Source organism: Lepidochelys olivacea (genome assembly GCF_965140295.1).
Source record: "Lepidochelys olivacea isolate rLepOli2 genome assembly, chromosome: 7".
NCBI lineage: Eukaryota > Metazoa > Chordata > Testudines > Cheloniidae > Lepidochelys > Lepidochelys olivacea.
In genome coordinates, this window is record NC_140417.1 from 43,130,120 (window position 1) to 43,155,823 (window position 25,704).

A 25,704-nucleotide genomic window follows, 5' to 3' on the forward strand; every position below is an offset into this window, starting at 1 on the left:
AAACTGTTCTTTTCCATCACCAAATGATCCAAAGGCAACGCCATTTCCAAACAACACCTATCCAAATGGATATCAGACTGCATTAAACTCTGTTATCTCCAGTATGAACGACAACCCACACTGCATTGGTTTACAAAATGGGGGGGCGTGACGAAATTCCAAGGGGGGTGTGAGGCTGCCTGGCCCTTGAGCTCCCGGCCGGGGAGGCTAGCCCTGGCCCCTCCCCTCCCCTCCCCTCCTGTTCACCCTTCCCCGTAGCTATGCCGCTGCGTGGGTAGCGTGGCTTGTGCCCGCCCACCTCCCAGGCTTTCCAATAAACCCGTCCTGCCACTCTTAGCGGCCTGGTAAGGGACCAGAGGGAGGAGGGATTGGATAAGGGGCAGGAGGTCCTGAGGGGGGTCAGTTAGGGGACAGGGAGCAGTTGGATGGGGCGGAGGTTCTGGGGGAGGGGGTGGTCAGGAGACAGGGAGCAGGGGGGGTTGGGTAGGCTTAGGAGTCCCAGGGGGCCTGCCAGGGGTTGGGAGTGTGGATAGGAGTCGGGGCAGTCAAGAGACAGGGAGCGGGGAGGTTGGATAGGGGATGGGGTCCTGGGAGGGGGCAGTCAGGAGACAAGGAACAGGGGCGTTGGATAATTGGTAAAGGACAGGTGTGGGGCATCAGGGTTTCTCGAAAATTAAAAAGGGGGTGTGGTGCCAAAAAGTTTGGGAACCACTGCCCTTTGGGGATCTGTACACACTCTACTAGGAGACTTTCAACCTCCATAACATTTCTTAACAACCACCCTATTGTGGAAATCTGTAAGACCACAACCTGGACCTCACCACACACTTTTACACAACACTACATATTGCAACAACACTCATCTTCCGATACCCTATTTGGTTACACGGTGCTTTCATCTGATACGACTTCAATTCCAAAGCCCCCTCCTTCCACCCAAGGGCACTGCTCTGAAGTCACTTAAAGTAGAGCACCCACAGGGACACTACTAGAAGAAGAGAGTTACTCACCTTGTGCAGTAATGGAGGTTCTTCGAGTGTGTGTCCCAGTGGTTGCTCCACTACCCTCCCTCCTCCCCTCTGTTTTGGAGTTCTATCAACCAGACTCTGCAGTAGAGCAAGAAGCGGGCATGGGGTTGGTCACACAGTGCCAGTTAACCGCCTGAAGTGGCATGAGATGAGGACTGTGCATGTGCAACTGAACCGGGCATTGCTACCTTCAATCTCCAATTCAGAGCGCAGGAGCGCATCGACACCTAAAGTGGAACACCCACTTTATTTTCTTCTGGAATAAGAGTGCCTTATTCTAAACTAGTTTTAACCACTTGTGAAGTGGATTATTCTAATTCAGAATAAAGCACTCTTCTGAAGTAAAAGCTTCAGAGTAAAGCATTCTTATAATGGAATAAATGTGTTCACACCTGGAGTTAATCAGGAGTAGCTATTCTGCAATAATTCCCCCTATAGACAAGCCCTAAAATGAAATCTGTCCCAAGAAGCTTGATTATTCTAATTCCGGTTTACCATAACCTGTGATATATATGTGAACTTCTGACTTGGTTCCCAGTGCAGTTGGGGTTCTATCCGTTACCATTAAAACACACATTTTTAATGTGCATCTTCAGGGGACGATATGCAATTTGCAGTCTGGAACAAGTTATCAAGTGATAGCCAACCTTTCCCACTATCTTTGGCTTGACTGAGCATTGTGTGTTCTGATGCTTTTAGTGCCTTGTTTTCTGTAATGTATGCACCTCTTTTAAACTGTATATGCTAAATACAAACAAGTCTTAAGTCTAGGCCTAATACCAACCTTACCTTGTTACGGTTGTTCTAACTTGCAGTTTATTTGAAAACATTCCTAAATATACTGCTTTTATTAAATCTGTACTCGCAACCATACAATACAATACAAACACAGTGGCAGAATCAATACTGAGTAAGGACACTGCCTTTATTTGCTGAGGATCATTGCAAGTAACAATGAGGAAGATCCTTTGGGAAGTGGCTGTTTTTAACCCCTAAAATCAGAATAATTCTAAGATTTAAACATACGGAAAATTACTTAACATCTCCAAGCAAGCAGTCTACATAAAATGTGCGTTGAAACCCATGTTCAGTGTGTCATGGAGTACACTGTTCAAAATCTAACTTGCTCTAGAGAGAATTTTAAACTAAAGAGTTTGGAGACTAAAACCTGTTTATATTACTAACCTCATCACAACATGTTCACAGCTAAAGGAGTCCAACCTACTACATTCCCTTATTCCTATTCTCGGCAATGCATCACCCCAGGAGGCTTCACAAGCACTGTTTTGGAGTCTTTGCCTGAACTGTAGCTTTGGGTTTCTTATCACATGGATTGTATATGAATCTCATAAACCAGTGTGTTAAATTAATCATTTAGTTTGTGAATAGATCATGTGGCTTGTTTGGTGCAATCTCCCTTCTTCTCTTCCTCCATATCAAATTATAGATTCTCCCTTGTAAAGCCTTGCCCTCACACAGATGCCAGCTCAAATGAGTTTGCTTGAGTTTAACACCTTACACAAGGAGCACTTTTTTATTTTATTTTTTCCCACTGAAATTGTGTTTGCTTTTTAGATGACTGCAGAATTTCATGTTGCTTCTCTTGGCAGGTGAATAACCCTCTTTCAGTCCAGGGCCAATGTGCTCCCGGCATGGGTCATCATCAGCCATCATCACACTTGCCTTTTTGGTCTGCAGCATTGTTCATTTTATGAACTAGAAGCTTGCGATAGCTCCTCATCTGTGTCCCCTGTCATGAAGAACCAGTGCCCCGCCCTATTCCACCATTACTGTATTTCAGTCCAAAACTTGCATGTTAGAGAGACAGTCAGCTAAGAAGATAATCCCTCTTGTAGCGGAACATGCCGTTTTCCCCTGATGGAAAAGGAACAAGCTTGCTGAGATGTTCCACAGTGACTTACCTCATGTTAGCACAAAGCTATGCAATAAGTATTTCAAAATTAAAATTCAGGTGGGGGGATTTATGCAGATTGCCTTATTTAAATATTATTTAAATCTTCTGTAGCTTTTTGATGACTGCTTTATCATTGTTTTCCATATATATGCAGTGATGCTCATTTACAGCCTTCCCCAATCAGTTTTTATACAGCAGATACTACTGCTATAAATAAAATGTCATTTGTAGGAGGCACAGAGAGTTTTGTAAGTTAAATGAGGTGGAAATTCTGCCTTTGAAAGAACGCTCCCAGTGCGCAAACTAACTCTCAGTGCTGCTGTTGAAGAGGTGGACAAAGTCCACTTTTTCGCACCATTTTTTTCCCCTTTGAGGTGTCTGAAAAAAGAATCTAATTATTTTGTAATGTCTGAAAGGAACTGAAGTAGGGGGAGTAAAGATCTGATGAGTGAAGATTTTAACAGTGGCAGACAGTGATGATCGTCTTTGTATAACCACTTTCATTTACATTAAAAAGTGTTCCACAACTATGGACCAAACTGATCAGGGATACATTTTGAGCTACTTACATTTGTGTGGCTCTCTGTGATGCATACTCCAGTTTAGAGCGGTCTGGTACTCACACAGGCTCTCAGAATTCCCCTTCCTCCTTGTACCAAAGCCAATTTGTTGTTTCATTCTGCCTTTTCTCACACTGACAGCTTTTGGGGCTAGAGCGCAGAACTGGTAGCAGAAAGCTCATCTCCTGGCTAGGTACTATATGGTTCATATCACCATAGTATCTGAGCATCTCAGTCACTGATTCCCTGCATGCACCCTTCCCCCTGATCTTTTGCAGTGTCTTCATCTGTGATGTAGGGTTAATATATATTGTGACAGGTTCCCCCACTTAGGATGCACCTGATGTGCAGAGATACCACTGAGCCTGACTGTTATGCCAGTTTGGGCACTCTTTTTTTTACCTGTCTTGCTGAGTCAGGCTGTTAAGTGTGCATGCGCACACACCCTCCCCCCCCCCCCCTTCCTTGGAGTTCAGACCCAAAGATATATTATGAAATCTGCCTCCTCCCTCCAATGTGGAGGAAGGTATGCACAACTTCCCCCCACCCCAGTTAGAAATTACAGAAACTGCGTTTAATCCTAAATGAAACAAATTTTATTAACTATAAAAGGCAGATTTTAAGTGGTGAAAGGGGTAACAAACAGAACAAAGCAGATTACTAAGCAAAATAAAACCAAACATGCAAACTAAACTTGTTTCACTAAAGAAATTGCTTACAAATAGTAATTTCTCACCTAGATATGGCTGCGGGCAGATTACAGAAAACCTTGAAAGGCAGATGCTCTGGTCTCCAGCTTGAAACCTCAGTTATTATTACTCACAAGCTGGACGCCCTTCCAGCTTGGGCTCAACAGTTCAGTTCTTGCTTCCAGGTGTTTTTTCAGTGTCTCTTTGGTGGGGAGACAGAGGAGAACCATGACGACGTCACTCCCCTGCCTTATATAGCTCCTGTGTAATGCGGGAACCCTCTGTCTTCTCGTGGAAAACCACTGGCCTTCCAAAAGGGGAAGAGGGGTATCCAATACCAGGTGACTGGAACCCATGTCTCTGCATGGCTGAGGCAGCCATTGCTTCTGATAATCTTCAGCATCCATAGGAAGACTAAGTCCTTTCACAGTCCATTGTCTCTGCTAATGGCCCATTAGCCCCGTGTGGCTTTTCCATTGTTGTACCTGAAGGGGTAGTTGGGGGTGACACCCAAAGCAACACATTTGAAATACACATACATAGTTAATATTCCTAATTTCAGATACAGAAATGATACAGGCATACAAATGGATAATCATATTCAGTAAATCATAACCTTTCCAGTGATATCTCACATAGCCCTCCTGCATAAGGTACATCTCAGTTATGTCATATTCATATAAGCATATTTTCATAAAGAATATGGAGTGAAACATCACATATCTCAGAGGATTGTTGAGGCTTACTGCATCATTTGCAAAGCGGTTTGAGATGCTCACAACTTAGATTACTTTGAGATGCTTATACGGACAATTTATAAAGTTATATTTTTACAAGCACTGTGCAATCTAATCATAACACTAACTACAATCCTTGGGAGGGATTTGAGTACCTGAAGGTGGACGTTGCTCTGGGGAGGGAAAATTGCAGCTGTTTGACAGGAAGCCTTTACAGCAGATAAGGGCATTAAAGTATTGACTGTGAAACTGAAAGTACAGGGGGGATGTGGGGTTTTTTTGTTTGTTTTTGTTTTTAGTTTGGCACAATGTATTTGCTTAAGCTTGGTCTATGCTAAAATGTTGGTGGACCTAGCTATGTCACCTGGGGATGTGAAAAATCCACACCTCTCAGTTAAGCCAACCTAACCCTCAGTGGAGACTGTGTTAGGTCAATGGAAGAATTCTTCTGTCAACCTAACTTCTGCCTCCCAGAAAGGTGGATTACCTACACTAACCGGAAAACTCCTCCTGTCAGACTAGGTAGAGTTTACACTGAAGCAGTGCAACTCCTGTGCTGTAGGTGTAACATTGTAGTGTTTCAAGGGTAGCTAAGCCCTTAGGGCATGTCTACGCTGGCAGAGTTACAGCACCAGGAGTTACAGCGCCACTCAGAGAGTGCTGAAGGGAAACGACTGTTGTGTGTTCACACTGTCAGCTGCCTGCGCAATAGCGTGTTCACCACACTCCTGGCAATGCCCCTATTATACAGCCCAAAATGCCATTAGCCTTCTTGGCAACAAGGGCACACTATTGACTCATATCCAGTTTCTTGTCCCCTGTAACCCCTAGGTCCTTTTCTGCAGAACTGCTGCCTAGCCATTCGGTCCCTAGTCTGTAGCGGTGCATGGGATTCTTCCGTCCTAAGTGCCAGCAAGTTAAAGAAGTATGGGCTGGATGAATGGACTATAAGGTGGATAGAAAGCTGGCTAGATCATCCGGCTCAACGAGTAGTGTTTAATGGCTCCATGTCTAGTTGGCAGCTGGTATCAAGCGGAGTGCCCCAAGGGTCTGTCTTGGGGCCGTTTTTGTTCAATATCTTCATTAATGATCTGGAGGATGGTGTGGATTGCACCCTCAGCAAGTTTGCAGATGAACTAAACTGGGAGGAGGGGTAGATACGCTAGAGGGTAGGGATAGGATACAGAGGGCCCTAGACAAATTAGAGGATTAGGCCAAAAGAAATCTGTTGTGGTTTGACAAGGACCAGTGCAGGGTCCTGCACTTAGGACGGAAGAATCCCATGCACCGCTACAGACTAGGGACCGAATGGCTAGGCAGCAGTTCTGCAGAAAAGGACCTAGGGGTTACAGGGGACAAGAAACTGGATATGAGTCAATAGTGTGCCCTTGTTGCCAAGAAGGCTAACGGCATTTTGGGCTGTATAATAGGGGCATTGCCAGGAGATCGAGGGATGTGATCATTCTCCTCTATTCGGCGTTGGTGAGGCCTCATCTGGAGTACTGTGTCCAGTTTTGGGCTGCACACTACAAGAAGGATGTGGAAAAATTGGAAAGCGTCCAGCGGAGGGCAACAAAAATGATTAGGGGGCTGGAGCACATGACTTGTGAGGAGAGGCTGAGGGAACTGGGATTGTTTAGTCTGCGGAAGAGAAAAATGAGGGGGGATTTGATAGCTGCTTTCAACTATCTGAAAGGGGGTTCCAAAGAGGATGGATCTAGACTGTTCTCAGTGGTAGCAGATGACAGAACAAGGAGTAATGGTCTGAAGTTGCAGTGGGGGAGGTCTGGATTGGATATTAAGAACTTTTTCACTAGGAGGGTGGTGAAGCACTGGAATGCGTTACGTAGGAGGTGGTGGAATCTCCTTCCTTAGAGTTTTTTAAGGTCAGACTTGACGAAGCCCTGGCTGGGATGATTTAGTTGGGGATTGGCCCTACTTTGAGCAGGGGTTGGACTAGATGACCTTCTGAGGTCCCTTCCAACCTTGATATTCTATGAAATGGGCTTCCCTAACTGCGGAGGGGCGACAGAGATGGCATGCATATTCCAATTCTGGCACCAGACTACCTAGCCCATGAGTACATTCATCTCAAGGGGTATTTCTCTATGATTCTCCAGGCTCTTGTGGATCACCGTGAGCATTTCACAGACGTTAACGCAGGCTGGTCCTGAAAGGTGCATGGCGTACACATTTTTCGGAACACTGGCCTGTTCAGGAAGCTGCAAGCAGTGACTTTTTCCCCAGACCAGAAGATCACCGTAGGGGAAGTCAAAAGCCCATCGTGCTTCTGGGAAACCCTGCCTACCCCTTAATGCTGTGGCTTATGAAGCCATACACAGGACAACTTGACAGCAGCAAGGAGTAATTCAACAACAGGCTGAGCAAGTGCAGAATGACTGTTGAGTGTGCTTTTGGCCGTTTAAAAGCCCGCTGGCCCTGCCTTAATGGGAAGTTGGACCTGGCTGATGACAATATTCCTATACTTCTAGCTGCATGCTTTTCGCTCCATAATATTTGTGAAGGGAAGGGGGAAAGCTTCACTCAGGGCTGGACCGCTGAGGCTCAGTGCCTGGAGGCTGAGTTTGAACAGCCGGAGACCAGGGCTATTAAAGGGGCGCAGCGAGGGGCCATGAAGATCAGGGATGCCTTGAGGCAGCAATTTGAAGCTGAAAGCCACTAATATTTGTTGCTGTGCTCGGGAGTGCAGTGCTTGTAATACAAGGAGGTGATTGGTGCAGACGATGCAATATGTGGTTTAACATAATTGTATGTAGCTTTGCAGGGCTCTTTTTGCTTTCAATTAATGGAATAAAAGTTGCTTTCAAACCAACACAATTCCTTTATTAAAAAACAACAACCGGAGGAGACAGTGAAACCAAAACAAACAAACCATCAGCAGTGAGGGGGATGGGGGAAGGGAAGGTCCCGGGAGGAGGAGGGGTCCAGGGATGGCTAAAGATTTGTGTATGTCCAGGGATTGTATCCAGCCTTCTCCTTTGGAGTACAATGCAGTGGGTACTGTGCTTCAGCAGGGCCAAACTGCAGAGGGATGGGTGTTAAGTGCAGTGGGTAGTGGGAGTCCACAGTGCTGGACTCTGAGAGGGGGAGGAATGGAATGCCGTAGGTACAGACTGCAGCCAAGAGGTTGATAAGAGTATGTTGGTGGGGGGGGGAGTGTGGAAAAGAATTTTGTGATAGCAGCTGCAGGGGAGGGCGGGCTCAGAGCTGCTCGATTTTGAAGAGCTAGTATCTCCTGGAACATGTCTGCTTGGCATTCCATAACCTTTAAGAGCCGCTCCGTGGCGTCGTTCTGGCGTGCCGCGTTCTCCTTTCGGTCCCTCTTCTCGTAGTCCCATCACTCCTTCAATTCCTGTTTCTCGACAGTGGAGTGCATCATAACATCATGCAGAAAGTCCTCCTTAGTTCTTCTTGGCCACTTTCTAATTCTGCGCAGCCATTCAGCCACCGGTAACAAAGAGGGAGGCTGGGCTCCCAAGGTCATCTCTGAAGTTTAAATACAAAATTTTACAAAAGCACTATTGTTTGCAACACTGAGAACACAGATTCAGTGATTATAAAAAACAGCCAGTACTCACACACCTGTCACTACTGGCTGACCTTAGGCAAGCACACGTGAGCCACAAGACACCCAAAATGGTGAGTAGGGGCAGGGTAAATCACTCTTCCCGGACCCTGCTGTACACTGGGCACGTGGCTCTTGGGGAGAGCCAGCACTGTAGGGGGGGCCTGATAATCATTCCTGTCCCCACACTTTCCACAGGATGTGATCATTATGGAAGATATCTCACTGCTGAGGGTGAGCAGGGAATTGAGGGACGGTCTTCTTCAAGACTGCGGCTTCCGCCCCTGCCCCTGTGTGGCTCACCTGTGTGCAGCAGCTCTGCCAAGGAACCTGCGGCAGCGGATTGCCCAGGATCTCCACAAGAGTTTCCTGGAGATCTGAGGGAGATTCCTGTGAAGTGAGGGAGTCAGTCAACAGCCTGTACCACTGCTCAGACTAGGCAGTGGGAGACAAGCCTGCTTTCTGCAACCCTCCTGTCCCCAACAACTCACTTCAGCAATTCCCAAAATCAAATCTACTTACCAGGTGCCTCCTCTCCTGTTTGCGCTTGGCCAAGATCTGACAGCTGTGACTGGCTAGCCTCCTCCGGAGTAGAAAAGGGCTCCTGGCTGCATGTATCTCTGGCCTCTGAGTCATCCTCGGCCTCTGGGTCCCCCTCCTCCTCCTGGCTCGGTCCACTTTCAGCTTGCACGCGAGCCACCAAAGTATCCACAGTGGTCTTCACAGTGGAGGTGGGGTCGCCGCCGAGTATCACATCCAGCTCTTTGTAAAACCGGCAGTTCATGGGCACAGCACTGAAGCGGTGGTTTGCCTCCCGCGCCTTCTGATACGTGTTCTGTAGCTCCTTCACTTTGACCCTGCACTGCAGTGTGTCCCAGTCATGGTCCCTTTCTGTCATGCATCGTGAAATCTGTCCGTAGGTATCATAATTCCTACGGCTGGTGCATAGCTGGGATTGGACAGCCTCTTCTCCCCAAATGTTGATGAGGTCCAGCAGCTCGGCATTGCTCTAAGTGGGGGATCTCCTGGTGCATGGGGCAGGCATAGCCACCTGGAAAGATTTTCTGAGACCACTGCACACAGTACTGAGCAAACAGGAAGGGAACTTTCAAAATCCTAAAGGAATTTACGGGGGTGAGGCCGATGGTTGGTTACCTGAGGGCAGGGCAGTAGAGGTCAAACCGATGACCAGACAGGCGAGAAGAGACCTTGTGGGACACCTCCCGGGGGCCAATCGCAGTGCTGTACTTGACTAGGGTGTCTACACTGGCACTGCAGTGCTGTAGCCCCAGCACAGAAAGCTGTACGCCTCTTGGGGTGGGTTTTTTACAGCGCTGCAACTGTGCAGTTTCTGCGCACTAAGTAGCTTGGCATGTGTACATCTTGGTAGTTACAGCGCCGACAGCTGCTTTACTGCACAGAAACTTGCCAGTGTAGACAGGGCCTTAGACTGCAGTGTCTCCAGGAAACAGGGTAATGCCCATACTGTGGGCGAACACTTTTCACAAAGTGATCACTCCATATCTGACTTCTCTGTCCTTCATCCTCAAAGGAAACCTGCACAACACCTTCAAAAGACAAGCCTGGGAGCTTAACGTCATAACTTTGCTATACACTAAAAATAATTATCTTAATAAGGACATTTTGTTTTAATAAGCCATAAATCCATCTGTAACCCACTAATTGCCCTTATCCTGTCCCTACAGGGGTATTAATGAGCCACTTCATCTTGAATGGTCCCTTAGGGTATGTCTACGCAGCAACTAGACACCCGCAGCTGACCCGTGCCAGCCGACTTGGGCTGGCGGGGCTTAGGCTGAGGGGCTGTTTTGTTGCTGTGTAGTATTCCTTATGCCACCCTTTCCTAAACCAAATTTCAGACCCCTTGATAATCTATACCTTATTCCCTGATAACCAGAAACTTCTATACTTAAACACTGTACCGTTTTCTTTTTACTTCAACATCATCTTAATAAAATTATTAAATCTGGCTCTCCTGCCTTAATTACAGGGGGGACAGAACTGTGAGAAGGTTGAAAATAAACTTCTAAGACCCCTTCTGACTCATTAGACAAACATCCCAATTACTAGTGAGGAACTCTTCTCCCTTCTAATTATGTACCTAATTCCCTGTTAGCAACAGTCAATTGCACAGTAACAGGCTACAAGTGAGTGACTTTTTAGTGTGAATAAACAGCAGGACACAATTGGGGCCCAATTGGGAGAGTTAAAAATGAATCAGCCTTTGCATGTGGCCAGCTTCTCCCCCCCACCCCACCCCCAAATAGTGATGCCCAAATTTTCAAAATATAGGGACCTAAAGTTGCACTATTGAATCCATATTAGAAATCTGAAAAGTATCCAGTTCTTCAGAAGTATTGAGCATGTAACAGCTCCCATTGAAGTCAGTGGAAACTGCTGAGTGCTCAGCACACTTGAAAATGTGGCCACCTTTTTTAGGCTTTAGGAGCCAAACTTTATGTTCCTGTTTTTGAAAGTCAAGACTGAAGGTTAGGCTGAACCAGGGGTCTCAAACACAAAGCCTGCAGAGTTATTTGCTGCGGCCGCCAAGCTCCCCTCATCCGCCGACCCCCTTCTCCCCCCCCCCCCAGCATGCTCACCTGCCACCCCCCTTCCGCCACCCACTTTTCCCCCCTGCTTCTCTGCCTACCTCCAGGCTGTTTGGTGGCACTTAGCGCTTTCCAGGAGGAAGGGGGGAGGAGCAGGGAGCCACGGGCTCCGGGGAGAAGGCAGAGAAGAGATGGGGCAGGGGTGGGGATTTGGAAAAGCGGTTGGAATCGGGGCGGGAGGGGGAGAGTTGGGGTGGGGACGGGGTTGGAATGGGGGTGTGGAAGAGGCGGGGCCTCATGGAAGGGATGGTGTGGGGGTGGGGCCAGGGGCAGAGAGGGTGGCTTTTATATCTTTATATGAAAAGGTGCCAGTGATGTGGCCCTCGGGCCAATGTACTAGTCCTCCTGTGGCCCTTGTGGTGATTTGACTTTGAGATCCCTGGGCTGAACCCTTAATGTTTATCATTATAGAGGTAGCCACATTTAAACATGAAACACTAAACTCAGACCTGGTACAATAACTGCAAATATATCCATGACTGACCACATCTGAGTGTGTCCTGTGGTCTACATGGCTACGTGCTAGTTGCTCCTCCACTTAAGCAACTTAGGTGCAAAGTGTTTTGGGGAGTTGCCTGGTTTAGGTAAATAGTTTGTGGTTTAAAAGCTGTTCTGAGAAGTGGGTGAAATGTGTTACCTTAGCATTTTGATTGAAATAGTATTTAGTGCAGAGCAGGAAGGAAATAAGCAGGAGTATGTATTTACACGTTAAAGTTTTTCCTCCTTGATACTTCACTGCTTGGATTTAGCGACCTTCAGGAGAAGCAGCAATTTGCCTAGGATTTTCTGGATGGAGTAATTTAATTTCAGGGGATGAATTAGGTAGATATTGCACATTCATGTTTCCTTTACATGACTTAAAAGCCCTGTTTCAATATTTTATTAAATGTATTTTGTATATTGTGCTAGAACCTGGGAATTGACAAAGAGGACACACTTGAATGAATCAAGTCATATTACGGAGGCATATAGCACAACTCCATAGTTAAGACCTCACTGGTCTTTGCATTTAAAGTGGAACTAAAATCATTCACACTGAATTTAGTCTCCAAATCTAACACAATAACCATTCAAAAAACATCTGAATTTTCTGTTGATCTTTCTATGATCTTTATGCTCTAGAGCATTTATGGATAAATAGATGTTGTGGTGCTATTAGCAACAATAGCAGCAGTTCCTGGGGAAAGTGTCACTTACTGTGAATCCCTATTTAATGCTGTACTTCTTTGAAAATACAGAAGCTTTTCTTCTTTCATTTCATGGAAGGCATGTAACCAGTATGTCTTATTTTAAAAAAAAAAAAAAAAAAAAATTTCCTATCCTCCTTTTGTTAAAAGTACTGAATTGGTTAGTATTTTTCTTCATAATGGTGTCAGCTTGAGTATGTTGTAGTTAGAGAAAATCAACACTTGAGTTGGAGGAATGTATTTAACAGTTTGTTGCCAATGGAAGTGCTCTCTCTCCATGTTGTAAAATGGGCATGTCTTTGTCATTTTAAATCTCTTAAAGCTATATTCATTTGCCCCGTCCATGAACTGTGGGTGCCTTGTAAGCTCTATGACATGGCTCGGCTCACACCTTAGCCTCAAGTTGCCTTTTAGTTGTACCTTCTCTGCTTTTGCACTTCCAGGGGAAAGAGCCAAATTGATTGCAGCTACCATTTAGACAAGTTTTAGGTTGACTCCAAGCATGCACTTGAACTATCTATGTCCTTCACTTCTACATATCAAGTTGCTGTTAGTAGAACAGGAGGACTTGTGGCACCTTAGAGACCAACAAATTTATCTGAGCAGAAGCTTTCATGAGCTACAGCTCACTTCGTCGGATGCATGCAGTGGAAAATACAGTGGGGAGATTTATATACACAGAGAACATGAAACAGTGGGTGTTACCATACACACTGTAACAAGAATGATCAGGTAAGGTGAGCTATTACCATCAGAAGAGGAAAACCTTTTGTAGTGTTGATCAAGGTGGGCCATTTCCAGCAGGTGACAAGAACGGGTGGGGGGAAGAATAAACATGGGGAAATAGTGGCTGTCAGTGTAATTGGAGCCTCTCATTTCTAGTTTGTGCTGACAGCAACCAAAGTTTCTTAACTCTGATGCTAATTTCAGTGGTTTATGATAGTGATCTTAATCCAGTTTAAATTGGGTAGTAGTCCATATCACAGACACCACAGTTGACACTAACTTGGGGATCTCATTAAACAAAGGTTTCAGTAAGAGAGGGAGACTGCGTTAGTTTTTTGCCCTTACAGGTGGCCTTTTCACAACATGATGCACATTGATGTGGTGCTGTGAAGAAACTTGCCTATTCTTTTCTTCACGTAGAAGACCTCATTTTTCAGGACTATCAAGCTGGCACTTTGACCTAAAAGCAGATTCTCTTACTTTTTTTTTAAAAGAAGCATTAATGTATTATCCTTTAGGCAGTTGCTTGGAATCATGCTGTAATGTAGGTAATAAGACTTCATTGAATGTAGAACTGATTAAATCTGCTCTTTATGGTTTCTATATGTCTGCCAAACAATCCCACAAAAGTGCACTTTGAAGCCCTTTCTGCTGTAGTAGCTAGCTGGAGAGAGCAGGGGTTAGATTGCTTTAAAAAGCCTTCTAACTCTGGCTATTGTACCAACCAGGCAATCACTTGTCACTCATCTACCAAAAAGATTAGAGAATTGCTGTTCCCAGATGGCGGGACACAAGTAATTTTATTATTTAAATTTTAAAATTTTTTAAACATCAGTTATTTGGCATGCATTTCCCTTGAATGTATTTTTCTGAAGAATATAATTTCTGCTTGGGGAAACAAGTAGGAAATAGATGAGAAGGCTTTTTGGATACCCTGTTTGTGTATTCATTGGTTCTCAAATTTCAGTCAGTCAGTAACTGAAGTAATAGAAGAGGAAGCATGGTCTAGTGTGCACAAGGCTGAGAGCAAGGAACTCCTTTATTCTAATCCTGGCTTTAATACTGCCCTCGCCATCCTTCTCCCCTCCCTCTCACTGGGTGGGAAGATTGTTCCGAGCAGCAGCTAGATGAGCAGCCCAGTAAGATGAGGGAGTGCATGCCTAGGAATGCAGGGCTGGGTTTCTCCTCTAACTCCAGATGGGGAGCCAGGAGTGGATTGGCCCCTGGCTCCCCCATCATTAATTTAACTCTCTGCCTGAGCCTCTTGCTCCTCTTTAGCTTCCGTGTAGTTGTAGTTTTAGAATGCTGTGGGTCTGGCCTGTTTTGGGGGTCAGGAAACCTTAGTTTTAGATAAAATGGACGTGTTTTTGTCCTTATGTCTAAAAGGCTTTGTATTTTCATGCATGGCAACTGTCCTGTTAAAAATTTCATTTTTACTGGAAACACTTATAGTACACACAAATTATATGTGGCCAGAGAACTTTATCCTTCTGAGATTATTTTTGTTTGTATAATATCAGCAGAGTGCAATATCCCTCCTGGCATAAGGACAAATTCCTTACCCCAAGAACTTAATATTGAAATATATATAAATAGTTAGCTGGTTCAATTTATTATTTAACTAAACTATAGGTAAATATTGAATTCCATATAGTTTGGGGGAGGGCGGGGTTAGTGTGTTCACTAGTGATCCCACATGACTTGCCATAAACGGGGGGTATTTGCATGGTGCCATCTTATCTTTTGTCTTAACCTCCATTTTTATAACATACTCAATATCGTAGTATGAGTGCCTGATCTGTAGCTGTGCAGCATGCTGTGTGCTGGCTGACTATTCTTCGGACCAGAAGTGGCTGCATTTCAGTGTTGGTTTTACAAGCATAGTTTATGAGGGACTCTGGAATCCTTCTGGATGAAAGGAATTGTGTTCTATTGTGTAGGCTTTAATTGTTGCGAATTATTATGGCCAGTCCTATTCATCAAACAAGATCACTGATTTTTTTTTTTCTTCCCTGCTTCTGTGAATTTCCCCAGAAGTGTATTGGTGAAAGGTTTGTGTTTATCAGAGACAACATTCTTGTGTGCAGGTGCTCCTTGTCATTTTCATACAATTATCCCTCCTTTCAGGAATTTCTGTCCCAGAATACCAGACCAATTCCTTGTAAAGCAAATGTCAGTTCATAAGGGTGTTGGAATTCTTGAATTACTACTTACTTTATATATTTCCAAGGCTAACCCTTTCTGATGTCTCTTTAGCCATTTTCTAAAAATTTAAAGAAGTTTGGAGGAGGCAGAGGAATCACTTGTACAATGGAAATGTTTAAACAAAGGAGTCTTCCCAGGTGAGTGGAGAGGATCACTGCATGTCAGTCGCTATTCTCTGGTCCTTTTTAGATCCCATCTCAGGAGTGACAGGGATAGCAGAGGCCCTCAATCAATCTGGAAGGAGGCTTTTTCTCTTTAGGCAGTCTCACCCATTCCTCCTTCTGTAGACCAGGCCGGTTTTATACCTGTGTATCCATTGATCCCTTGGGTTAAAGGCCCCATTCAACTGCATTTGCAACCAGCTTGGATCTGTTTGTTTATTGATAACAAATGTGTTGTGCTCAGTACTTTGCTGTATACAAATCATTTTTATGTTATGTGCCAACCTTCTCACCAAGGCCCACAGTGTTTCTCTTCTCATAATAAAACAGGCCATCTCTGTTGTGCATGGTAGAATGCAGTGGTGCTAGTACAGGAGGATTGTCAAAAGATTACTTAAAAGTTGAGCTGGTTACTTGCCATAAGCCTCAGGGTCACTTGGTTTGAGTTGGACCTGCAAGTACTGAGAGAGGTATTTTCTGTATGATGTATTTTTTAGCGATATGGACATGGCCCATGGCAATATATGCTGAATACGAACTCTGTGGTCTACGCTCTTACCATCTTTATATCTGATTTCAGAGTAGCAGCTGTGTTAGTCTGTATCCGCAAAAAGAAAAGGAGTACTTGTGGCACATTAGAGACTAACCAATTTATTTGAGCATAAGCTTTCGTGAGCTACAGCTCGCTTCGTCAGATGCATTCAGTGGAAAATACAGTGGGGAGATTTATATACACAGAGAACATGAAACAGTGGGTGTTACCATACACACTGTAAAGAGAGTGATCAAATAAGGTGAGCTATTACCAGCAGGAGAGTGTGGGCGGGGAAAAAACCTTTTGTAGTGAGAATCAAGGTGGGCTATTTCCAGCAGTTGACAAGACCATCTGAGGAACAGTGCGGGGGGGGGGGGGGAATAAACATGGGGAAATCGTTTTACTTTGTGTAATGACCCATCCACTCCCAGTCTTTATTTATTTAAGTTAATTGTATCCAGTTTGCAAATTAATTCCAATTCAGCAGTCTCTCATTGGAGTCTGTTTTTGAAGTTTTTTTTGTTGAAGAATTGCAACTTTTAGGTCTGTAATCAAGTGACCAAAGAGATTGAAGTGTTCTCCGACTGGTTTTTGAATGTTATAATTCTTGGTTCATGAAGTTGATAGATTTCCACTCCATATGGCTAAATTCAGTGCCTTGCATAATGCCAGCAATGCCCCTCTGCCATGTACATTGGTCAAACTGGAGTCTCTACATAAAAGAATAAATGGACACAAATCAGACATCAAGAATTATAACATTCAAAAACCAGGCGGAGAACACTTCAGTCTGTTTTGGTCACTCGATTACAGACCTAAAAGTTGCAATTCTTCAACAAAAAAACTTCAAAAACAGACTCCAACGAGAGTCTGCTAAATTGGAATTAATTTGCAAACTGGATACAATTAAGTTTAGGCTTGAATAAAGACTAGGAGTGGATGGGTCATTACACAAAGTAAAACTATTTCCCCCCCGCCCCCTCCGGCCGCACTGTGCCTCAGATGTTCTTGTCAACTGCTGGAAATGGCCCACCTTGATCATCACTACAAAAGGTTCCCGCCCCCCTGCTCTCCTGCTGGTAATTGCTCACTTTAAGTGATCACTCTCGTTACAGTGTGTCTGGTAAGACCCATTGTTTCATGTTTTCTATGTATATAAACCTCCCCACTGTATTTTCCATTGAATGCATCCGATGAAGTGAGCTGTAGCTCATGAAAGCTTATGCTCAAATAAATTTGGCACCTTAGAGATAAACACAAGTCCTCCTTTTCTTTATATTTGATGATATGCTAGCAGATCTGGATTTAGTTCCCTGTACAGAGGTGGACATAGTATACCTCTTCTGAGACTGTAGGAGGAACTGAATATTTGAACTACCAGTTTAACGCTGGTGAAAGACACTTCAAACATCTAACCTTTATATGAAGGGTTTTCAGAGAGAGAGAGACTATAGGGATACTATTTCCATATCTGACTTTTCAGAGAAGGGGATGAACTTGAATAAAAGAAGTCATTTACAGTTCATTATAACGCCCACTATACTACTTTGTGGGAGACCACCTAGATTCCTGCTTCCCTATTTTTCAATGGCAAAAATGCTCTGATAATTCTATGTGAACTTTTCTATTTGCTCTGTTGCATTGGTGCCTATAGGTTTGATTTCTCATAGCAGTGCATGAGCTCAGTGTAATACTCCATATCGTGAGAGTCCGATATAGACCCAAACTGATTCATCACCTTGAAATACTCTATGCAAACAAGCTTAATGCTTCTTCCATTCACTGTTGAATGGTGTTTGCTTTGAGTTTGCAATAAAGATTTATTTTAATGGGGGAGGGGCAAAGGAGATCTGCATAGCATATCTGTGGAGTAAGCAGATCAGGATGTGGGTCATAGAAAAATGTGGTGGTTCAGAAACACTTTTGAATGACTACCCTGCATCTCAAATACTGTCTCCTGGTTTCTGTGGATTTCAGGATTACTACTTTTTGCAGGGGCTGGAATTCTGCTTAATATGATAAAGTGTATTCCTTTATCTCTTCAGTCTGCCCTTGTTCTTCTTGTAAAGGCATGGATTTAACAAGCAGAAAATAAGTAACAGTGTGATTATCATACATATTGTAAGGAGAGTGATCACTTTAGATAAGCTATTACCAGCAGGAGAGTGGGATGGGGGGAGAGAGAACCTTTTGTAGTGATAAACACCCATTTTTTCATGGGCTGTGTGTATAAAAACATCTTCTATACTTTCCACAGTATGCATCTGATGAAGTGAGCTGTAGCTCACGAAAGCTTATGCTCAAATAAATTGGTTAGTCTCTAAGGTGCCACAAGTACTCCTTTTCTTAGTGTGACTCTGAGTGAATGTCCAGCTTTCCTAGTACCATATTTCTTTAATTTCTGGTCCTCAAGCTTTTATTTTAATGGGTGACTTCCAAGATTTCTGAGCTACAAGGTTGAGGTGTGGTTTCACCAGTGACTAGTTTATGAGGCTGTGGTACTTCTGGGGAGCAAAGAGAGTCATCCCTCTATAGAGGGGGAATACGGAACAGAAATGTCATAAATATAAAGGGAAGGGTAACCACCTTTCTGTATACAGTGCTATAAAATCCCTACTGGCCAGAGGCAAAATCCATTCACCTGTAAAGGGTTAAGAAGCTAAGGTAACCCCGCTGGCACCTGACCCAAAATGGCTAATGAGGGGACAAGATTCTTTCAAATCTGGAGCGGGGGGACAAAGGATTTTGTCTGTCTATGTGATACCTTTGCCGGGAACAGATCAGGGATACAAGCCTTCCAACTCCTGTAAAGTTTGTAAGTAAGCTAGCTAGAAAATGTGTTAGATTTCCTTTTGTTTTTTGGCTTGTAAAATTTGCTGTGCTGGAGGGAATGTGTATTCCTGTTTTTGTGTCTTTTTGTAACTTAAGACTTTGCCTAGAGGGATTCTCTATGTTTTGAATCGCCTGCCTGTGAGATTATCTTCCATTCTAACCTTACAGAGTGTTTCTTTTGTCTTTGTTTTGTTCTTCTAATAAAGTTCTGTTTTTTTAAGAATCTGATTGGGTTCTTAGGGTCCTAAGAAGCCCAAGCTGGTCTGTACTCAACTTGTTTATTCTCAAGCCTCCCCAGGAAAGTGGGTGTAAGGGCTTGGGGGGATATTTTGGGGGAAGACATCTCCAAGTGGTCTCTTTCCCTGTTCTTTGTTTAAATCGCTTGGTAGTGGCAGCATACTGTTCAAGGACAAGGCAAAGTTTTTATCTTGGGGAAGTTTTAACCTAAGCTGGTAAGAATAAGCTTAGGAGGCCTTTCATGCAGGTCCCCACATCTGTACCCTAGAGTTCAGAGTGGGAAGGAACCTTGACAGGAACTAAGGAGCAAACTTCTGCTGTAAGCAGAACTAGGTCTGGTACACTTTTTTTTTTTGGCTTACAGTTACCAGTGCAAAGGACAAAGATTTAAATGTTTGAATAAACATTTCAACTAGTAAGTGTTCTCAGTTTTTATAACAAAAAAAAAAAAAACCAAGCAAACAGTTCCAGCTTCTGTTGTCTGTTCTTCATATCTAATTTTGTAAATTCTCTTTCCTGATTCCTCTTCTCTACACAAGAATTTTCAGTAGATAAGCACAATAGTCCAGTAAAGTCTGTTGCACAGGACTAAACTTTATATATTACTAAATATGCCCTAATACACACTGCAAAATGATGGAACTAACATGAAGACAAACAAAAAGCACAGTTCTCAACGCATCAGCAGGAATCTTAGGCTAGTCTACACTGGCAGTGTTAAAGAGCTGCCACGGCAGCTCTTTAACGTGGCTTGTGTAGTCATGGCAGAGCACTAGGAGAAAGCTCTCCCAGTGCTCTAAAAAAATCCACCTCCACGAGGGGTGTAGCTACCAGCACTGGGAGCGCGGCTGTTGGTTCACTGTCTACATTGGTGTTTTACAGTGCTGAAACATGCTCCCCTTGGGGGGGGCAGGGTGTTTTTTCACATCCCTGAGTGACAAAGTTGCAGTACTGTAAAGTGCCAGTGTAGACAAGCCCTTAAAGTAACAACCTCTGCTACAAAAACTACTTGTAAACAAAATAAGTTTTGTTAGACTTAAGTGCTTGTGTTTTTGCCACCAAAAAAAATTTTTTTTTTGCTAGTTAGCAGAGCCCTTTCTTTCAGAGGAAACACTATTCGTGTAAGGGCACTAGCTTTATATGGACACTCTTTGACCATTCTTTAGCAAGGCAGGTTCTGTGGTGGATCTGTAGCCTTTTGTTCCACTGTGGTGGCAGAACAATCCTGTCCTTTGCTGGCAGGCAGTATAGACCCAGGCTCTGAAGAACCCAACACCTTGTCTTTTCCTCTAAGCCCCAAGTGGACGTTGTCAGGTGGGTAGCCAAGATCCTAGTTTGACAGTTCAGATTTTGATTTGCTCTTTTAATGAGTGCCTCTATCCGGGTGATCAGCCTGAATCTGAATTCCTGAGGCACTGCAGACACATCATTATTTGGAGGGTGGGGATGTTTTCCATAAGCAGAAGAATCTCTTACAAGTAAATTAAGCCAGAGGTTCTCACTCAAACTGTGGTCCGTGAGCCCCAGTCAGGTGGTCTGTGGATAGTTCCCTCTAAGGTGTGCGGCCACCCAGGCACGCACAAGAGAATGAAGGGCCACCCACCTAATTAGTGGAGCTGCGCAGGTGTGGTTCCACTAATTGGGAGCCTGGCCCCTGTAGAAGATGTACATGTAAGGTGAGGTGGTGGCCTTGGGGTGAATGGGGGTATGTGGGAGGGGGCAGTGAGGTGAGAAAAGAGGGTGGGGGGAATTTGGGATGTGCAGGGTTGCGGCGGCCAAAGAGGCGACTTTCCCCAGCTCCAGGGCTGCCGCTGCCGGGGAGAGAGAGACACACCCCCCTCCGCCCCCGGCCCTCCTTCCAGCCTCAGCTCTATGGGTCTCCCCTGCCGTGGTAGCCCACCTCCTTCCCAGCTTGGGGGGATGCAGCATCAGGGGAGACAGGGCACATCCATTACATTAGAAAGGTAAGACTACTGATATTAAAATACGAGTTGTGTGCTTTTATTTGTAGAACAAAAAAACATTCATCTATTAAGATTTTTTTTATATAGTGCTTTTATCCAAAGTGTTTTACAGTAGTTAGCTAACGGTACAAACGACACTTGGAAAGATCATTAAATGGTCCACAGAGACCCTCAGCAATTTTCAAGTGGTCCGTGAAAAATAAGTTTGAGAACCATTGAATTAAGCAGTAATGAAACTAAGATAGGTCTGGTATCTTGATTTCTTTTCTTGGGTTTGCAGCATATGATGCCACTTCCATGTCCAAGAATCTGCCTCTCCGCAGTGCAACTACTTTCATGACTGTACATTTCCCACTGTACTAACTGCATCCACCTCAGACACCGATCACTGGCCACACACACTTCCTCATTGTTCTCCTATCCCCTCATTTTAAAAACAATATTAGACCTCAAACACCAACCAATTTACTTTAATTCAGCATCCAACTTGAATTTCTTTGCATATTCAAGTGAGCCATCTGGCTTTAATGAACTGTAATTGGTTTTAATGTTGCTTCCAGTTGTTGCCATCCCACTGAACATATCATGTGTCACAGAATATGCAGTTAAGAGTTCTAGGAAGGTTTGTAATACTGAAATAAGTGCTGTATGTTGCAGTCTACTTCCAGAGGCTGGGTTCTTTTCTGTCATTTGTAATCTCTTTTTTGGATGTCGAGGCTAGATTTAGCCAAGGGATATTTTGGGGGGGTTTGAACTTCATATTCCTATTGGTAATTCAGCTGACTTCCAGTTCTGTCTGTATAAAAAAATCAGTGCTTCTTGCTAAATAAAGAGGACCTTACTCAGACTTTACTAGGGCAAAACTCACATTAACTTCAGTAGGAGCTGTGGGTATTCAGCGTCTCTAAAATAAAATAGTAGCGTGATTTACGTGTTTACATGTTACTAGGTTCCTAAATTTATACACATTTAGGTATGTATTTTGCTCTGTTTTAGTTGTGGAAGATACTCTGGAGAGCTGGGTAATATAAATTGTGAAAGTTTAATTTAATTAAACTATACATGTGAGTAGAGCTTCCAGGACCAGGTCCTAAGGTAGTAGGGCTTCATTTCAAAGCATATGAGACTGTAATGATTAACAGCACTCCATTTTGTGCCAAGTCCCCCTATTTGGTTTTGTACTATGACAGTTTGAACACAAAAATGTATTACCAGCTTTTGCCAATCCCAAGAAATATATTGGTTTACAAGAAACTATGATAAATGTATTCTGTTTGGCACTCGATGGTAGAGTCAGAATATTTTATAGTTTTTCCATGGGGTAGCCTCATCTTCCAGCATCCCACACCACTTCAGGCCTATGGAGATAAATGATATATGGTTTAGACTAAGGGCTTGTCTACATGACCCACTGGATCAACAGGCAGTGATCAATCCCAGCGGGGGTCGATTTATCATGTCTAGTCTAGACAAGATAAATCGACCACCGAGCGCTTTCCCACTAGGGCGAGAGGCTCAGGCAGAGTCGACGAGAGAGCATCAGCCATCGACTTACCACAGTGAAGACACCATGGTAAGTAGATCTGATTACGTCAACTTCAGCTACGTTATTCAAGTAACTGAAGTTGCGTAACTTAGATTGATTTCCTTCCCTGCCTAGTGTAGACCAGGCGTAAGTAGAAGCATTGTAGCAGGAATTTGCCATTTAAATGACATGCATTAGTATGCTGAATTTTGGTAACTATATCTACTTTTGTAACTTTCTACAATTTGTAAACTTCTGTAGAGAGTAAACTGATATTTGCTGAGGGCTGTTTCTGAATTACTTGATTTTTAAATCTTGGCACATCTATTTCTTTCCATAAGGTAACTAATGTAAAAAAAATTGGACTCGTTTGTTTTTTGGGTTGTACCTCAGAACTAGTAGAACACCATCAAACAGTTTTAATTGTCTTATTTATTCCTTAGCTTAGATGTATTCGTTTCTTTTTATTATCTGTTAACAATTTCATTCATACCTGTTCATGAATGGATATTTGATGCAGAAAAGTTGCCTGCACACAACTATTTGTACCAATTTAACTATTTCTAAAACTGCTGCAAACACTGTAGACAAGACCTCTCTATGGTTTTGTCTAGGCTATTGTTTTTAGTTGAGTTGTAACTGAAGTTTAATTGAGAGCATTGTACAATATCATCAAGTGATAAATCTAAACTCTCAACAAATGGTGGTTGCAGGACACACACACTTATGAAGTGTCTAGATTCACCTTTGGAATACAGCTGGGCAGAGAAAGTCAATTATTTTTCATGGAGGATTTTGATACCTGCAAATATTGGGTTTGTTGCAATTCAGAATGAAAACCAACATTTTCAAAATACTCTATGAAAGGAAATGGTGCCTTCATTCAGAATCAGTCCACTTGGTGGAATACCCCAGAGCCAGGCATCCCAGAAACCGTGGGGTCCCTGACTCCAAGGCAGTCTGCCTAACAGGCTGCCCCAGAGCCTTGGGCCCTGGGAGAGCTCTCTGTTGGACTGCCAAGGAGACAGGCAGGTAAGCTGGAAGGAAACCAAGCAAGCTCCAGACACAACAGAACCATCTCTGTGAAATATTTTGATTTAGATAAATTGGCAAACTATGATGAAAAAATGTGATCTGAATTTTCTAACCAGTTCTAATTCACAATCATGTTAACTTGATTAGTTGACAATTAACTCGCTAAAACTATAGCCTATGTAAAGATTCAGTCCCATTCAGACTTAATGTGAAAATGACAGACCCATGGAAAATCTTTTTTTTTTTTTTTTTTTTAAATAGATGTCCAGGGTACAAACTTCCTCTGACTCACTTATAATTTTTTTTTAACTAACTCTGGGGTTTTCTTAAGTGGTAGCACCTTAAAAGGCTTAATTTGTGATTTTCATGATCTTGATTAAAGTCAGTTTTACTGTTTTCCTCTTGATAGTCATTTCACTTGTTTGCATGGGTCTTTCACCCAGTAGTGCAGGAAAAAAGACACATTTAAACAATTAATTGTAAGAATGGTAGGGTTGTCTCTGGAGCAGACATACAGTTGCCAGCTCACACGTTGAGTTTTGGTGTTTTTCCTTAAAGCCCCCAGCTTCTGGAGGTATGTGATAAGGAAAGACCCTCCGCTTTCGTTTTAAAAGCAAGTTTCTAGTATTTGTGGTTATGGAGAATCAGGGGCACCCTAAAACTCAAACCAGAATGCAAATAAAAAGTACCCCTCATGTATTTTTAAAATGTTTTCTGATTTAGAAGTCAATCATGTTTTGGGGTTTCGATACATTTTGGATGCTTGGGTTTTTTTTCACAATACTTGATGTACTGCTGGAAATGGCTTTTTTGAGAGGGAAAAAATGACAGCTTGATTCTTCAAATAAATGTAGTTTCATTTGTTCTGGCTCCAAGGCAGTCAAGTAGGTATCATTACTTTCTCAGAACCTGTTCATGAATTGGCTCCAGTGCAGCAAATCATAGTTAGTTACATGCTTAAATCGTACTTGTGTGAGTCTTAGCTCATTCTAAAGTGCTTTGCTGAAAACTACAAAGGTTGGTGAGAAAATGATCAAGGTTTGTAGCCAGTTAGGAGCTATATTCCCTTGGGAGTTTTTCATATGCAGCAAAATGTGATGCATTTTCTGTATTATACAGTAGTTTTGAAGCAGTAACTTACTGCATGACAGAATACATTTAAATTTAGCTGTCCTTACAGTTTCTCCATAAGCAACTCTTGAATGCAATTAGCAAAGGCAGTGATATGATGTGCAAAAGTCACTTCAAGTAATTAACTAAGTGGATTTACACCCACTTATGCCAGTGGGAAACTTGTCCCTTATAATTTTAACATAACTAAACTAGACAGCGATGTGTTGGGTGGCACTTTGCATAGTCTGATCACGCTTCACTGGTGATTGAGGACTTCAGTTTACCTAGCAAGAAAACACTTCACTCTGTTTACAGGGGAAAATATAATTATCCTTACTGCATTAGAACTTAGCCAATAATTACCCATCTTCCACCAGGTTTTTACATGGAGTGCATTTGTGAGGCATGACGAAAGTTTGTCATGTTTTGAGAAGTTTGACACCTGTCTCTTCAGAAATTAGTACTTTATTGGATGGCTTCCAGTCGCTGATAAATATAACAGTAGTACTCTTAAGCTTTTGAGAATGGTAATCTAGGCTTTTTATGAAAATGAGTACTCCTTTAAGCACCCTAGCAGTAAAATAAAATATATTAACTTTCCATGCACAGAGCTGGGCAAATCTGTTTCAGGACAGCAGATGCCTCTCAAATTAATATTTTAAAGTAACATTTTTGTGCACCACAAAGTGAAATATATTAGTTAAATGAATTGCTAAAGAAATATCTTCCTTTATATTTTATGATAATAAAATCATTAAAAATGATATGGTAAAAGAATATACATGAAAAGGCAATTAAGTCCTCCATCCTGGTGCATGGAAATGTAACAGTTTTTTAAATTTGTATAAAAAGACATAGTATTCAGGTACTAGACAGACCTAATAGATGATTTGCAGCAAAATGGCTTTGCTAGTTTTATTTCTGTTGATCCTGTTAAAGTGAGGGAGTGATGGCTCATTGGCTAAGATCTTTAAGCAGTTTTTTTGTTTAATAACATTGTGACAGAAGACCAGCATTGCTGAATTCCTTGAAGACTTAT

General features: G+C 43.1%; 1 protein-coding gene across 2 annotated transcripts in view; it reads left to right on the forward strand.

Moving 5' to 3' along the window:
- Positions 1-25,704, forward strand: part of SFMBT1 (Scm like with four mbt domains 1) — a 142,920-nt gene that overhangs the window by 53,265 nt on the left and 63,951 nt on the right. The window lies entirely within an intron of this gene.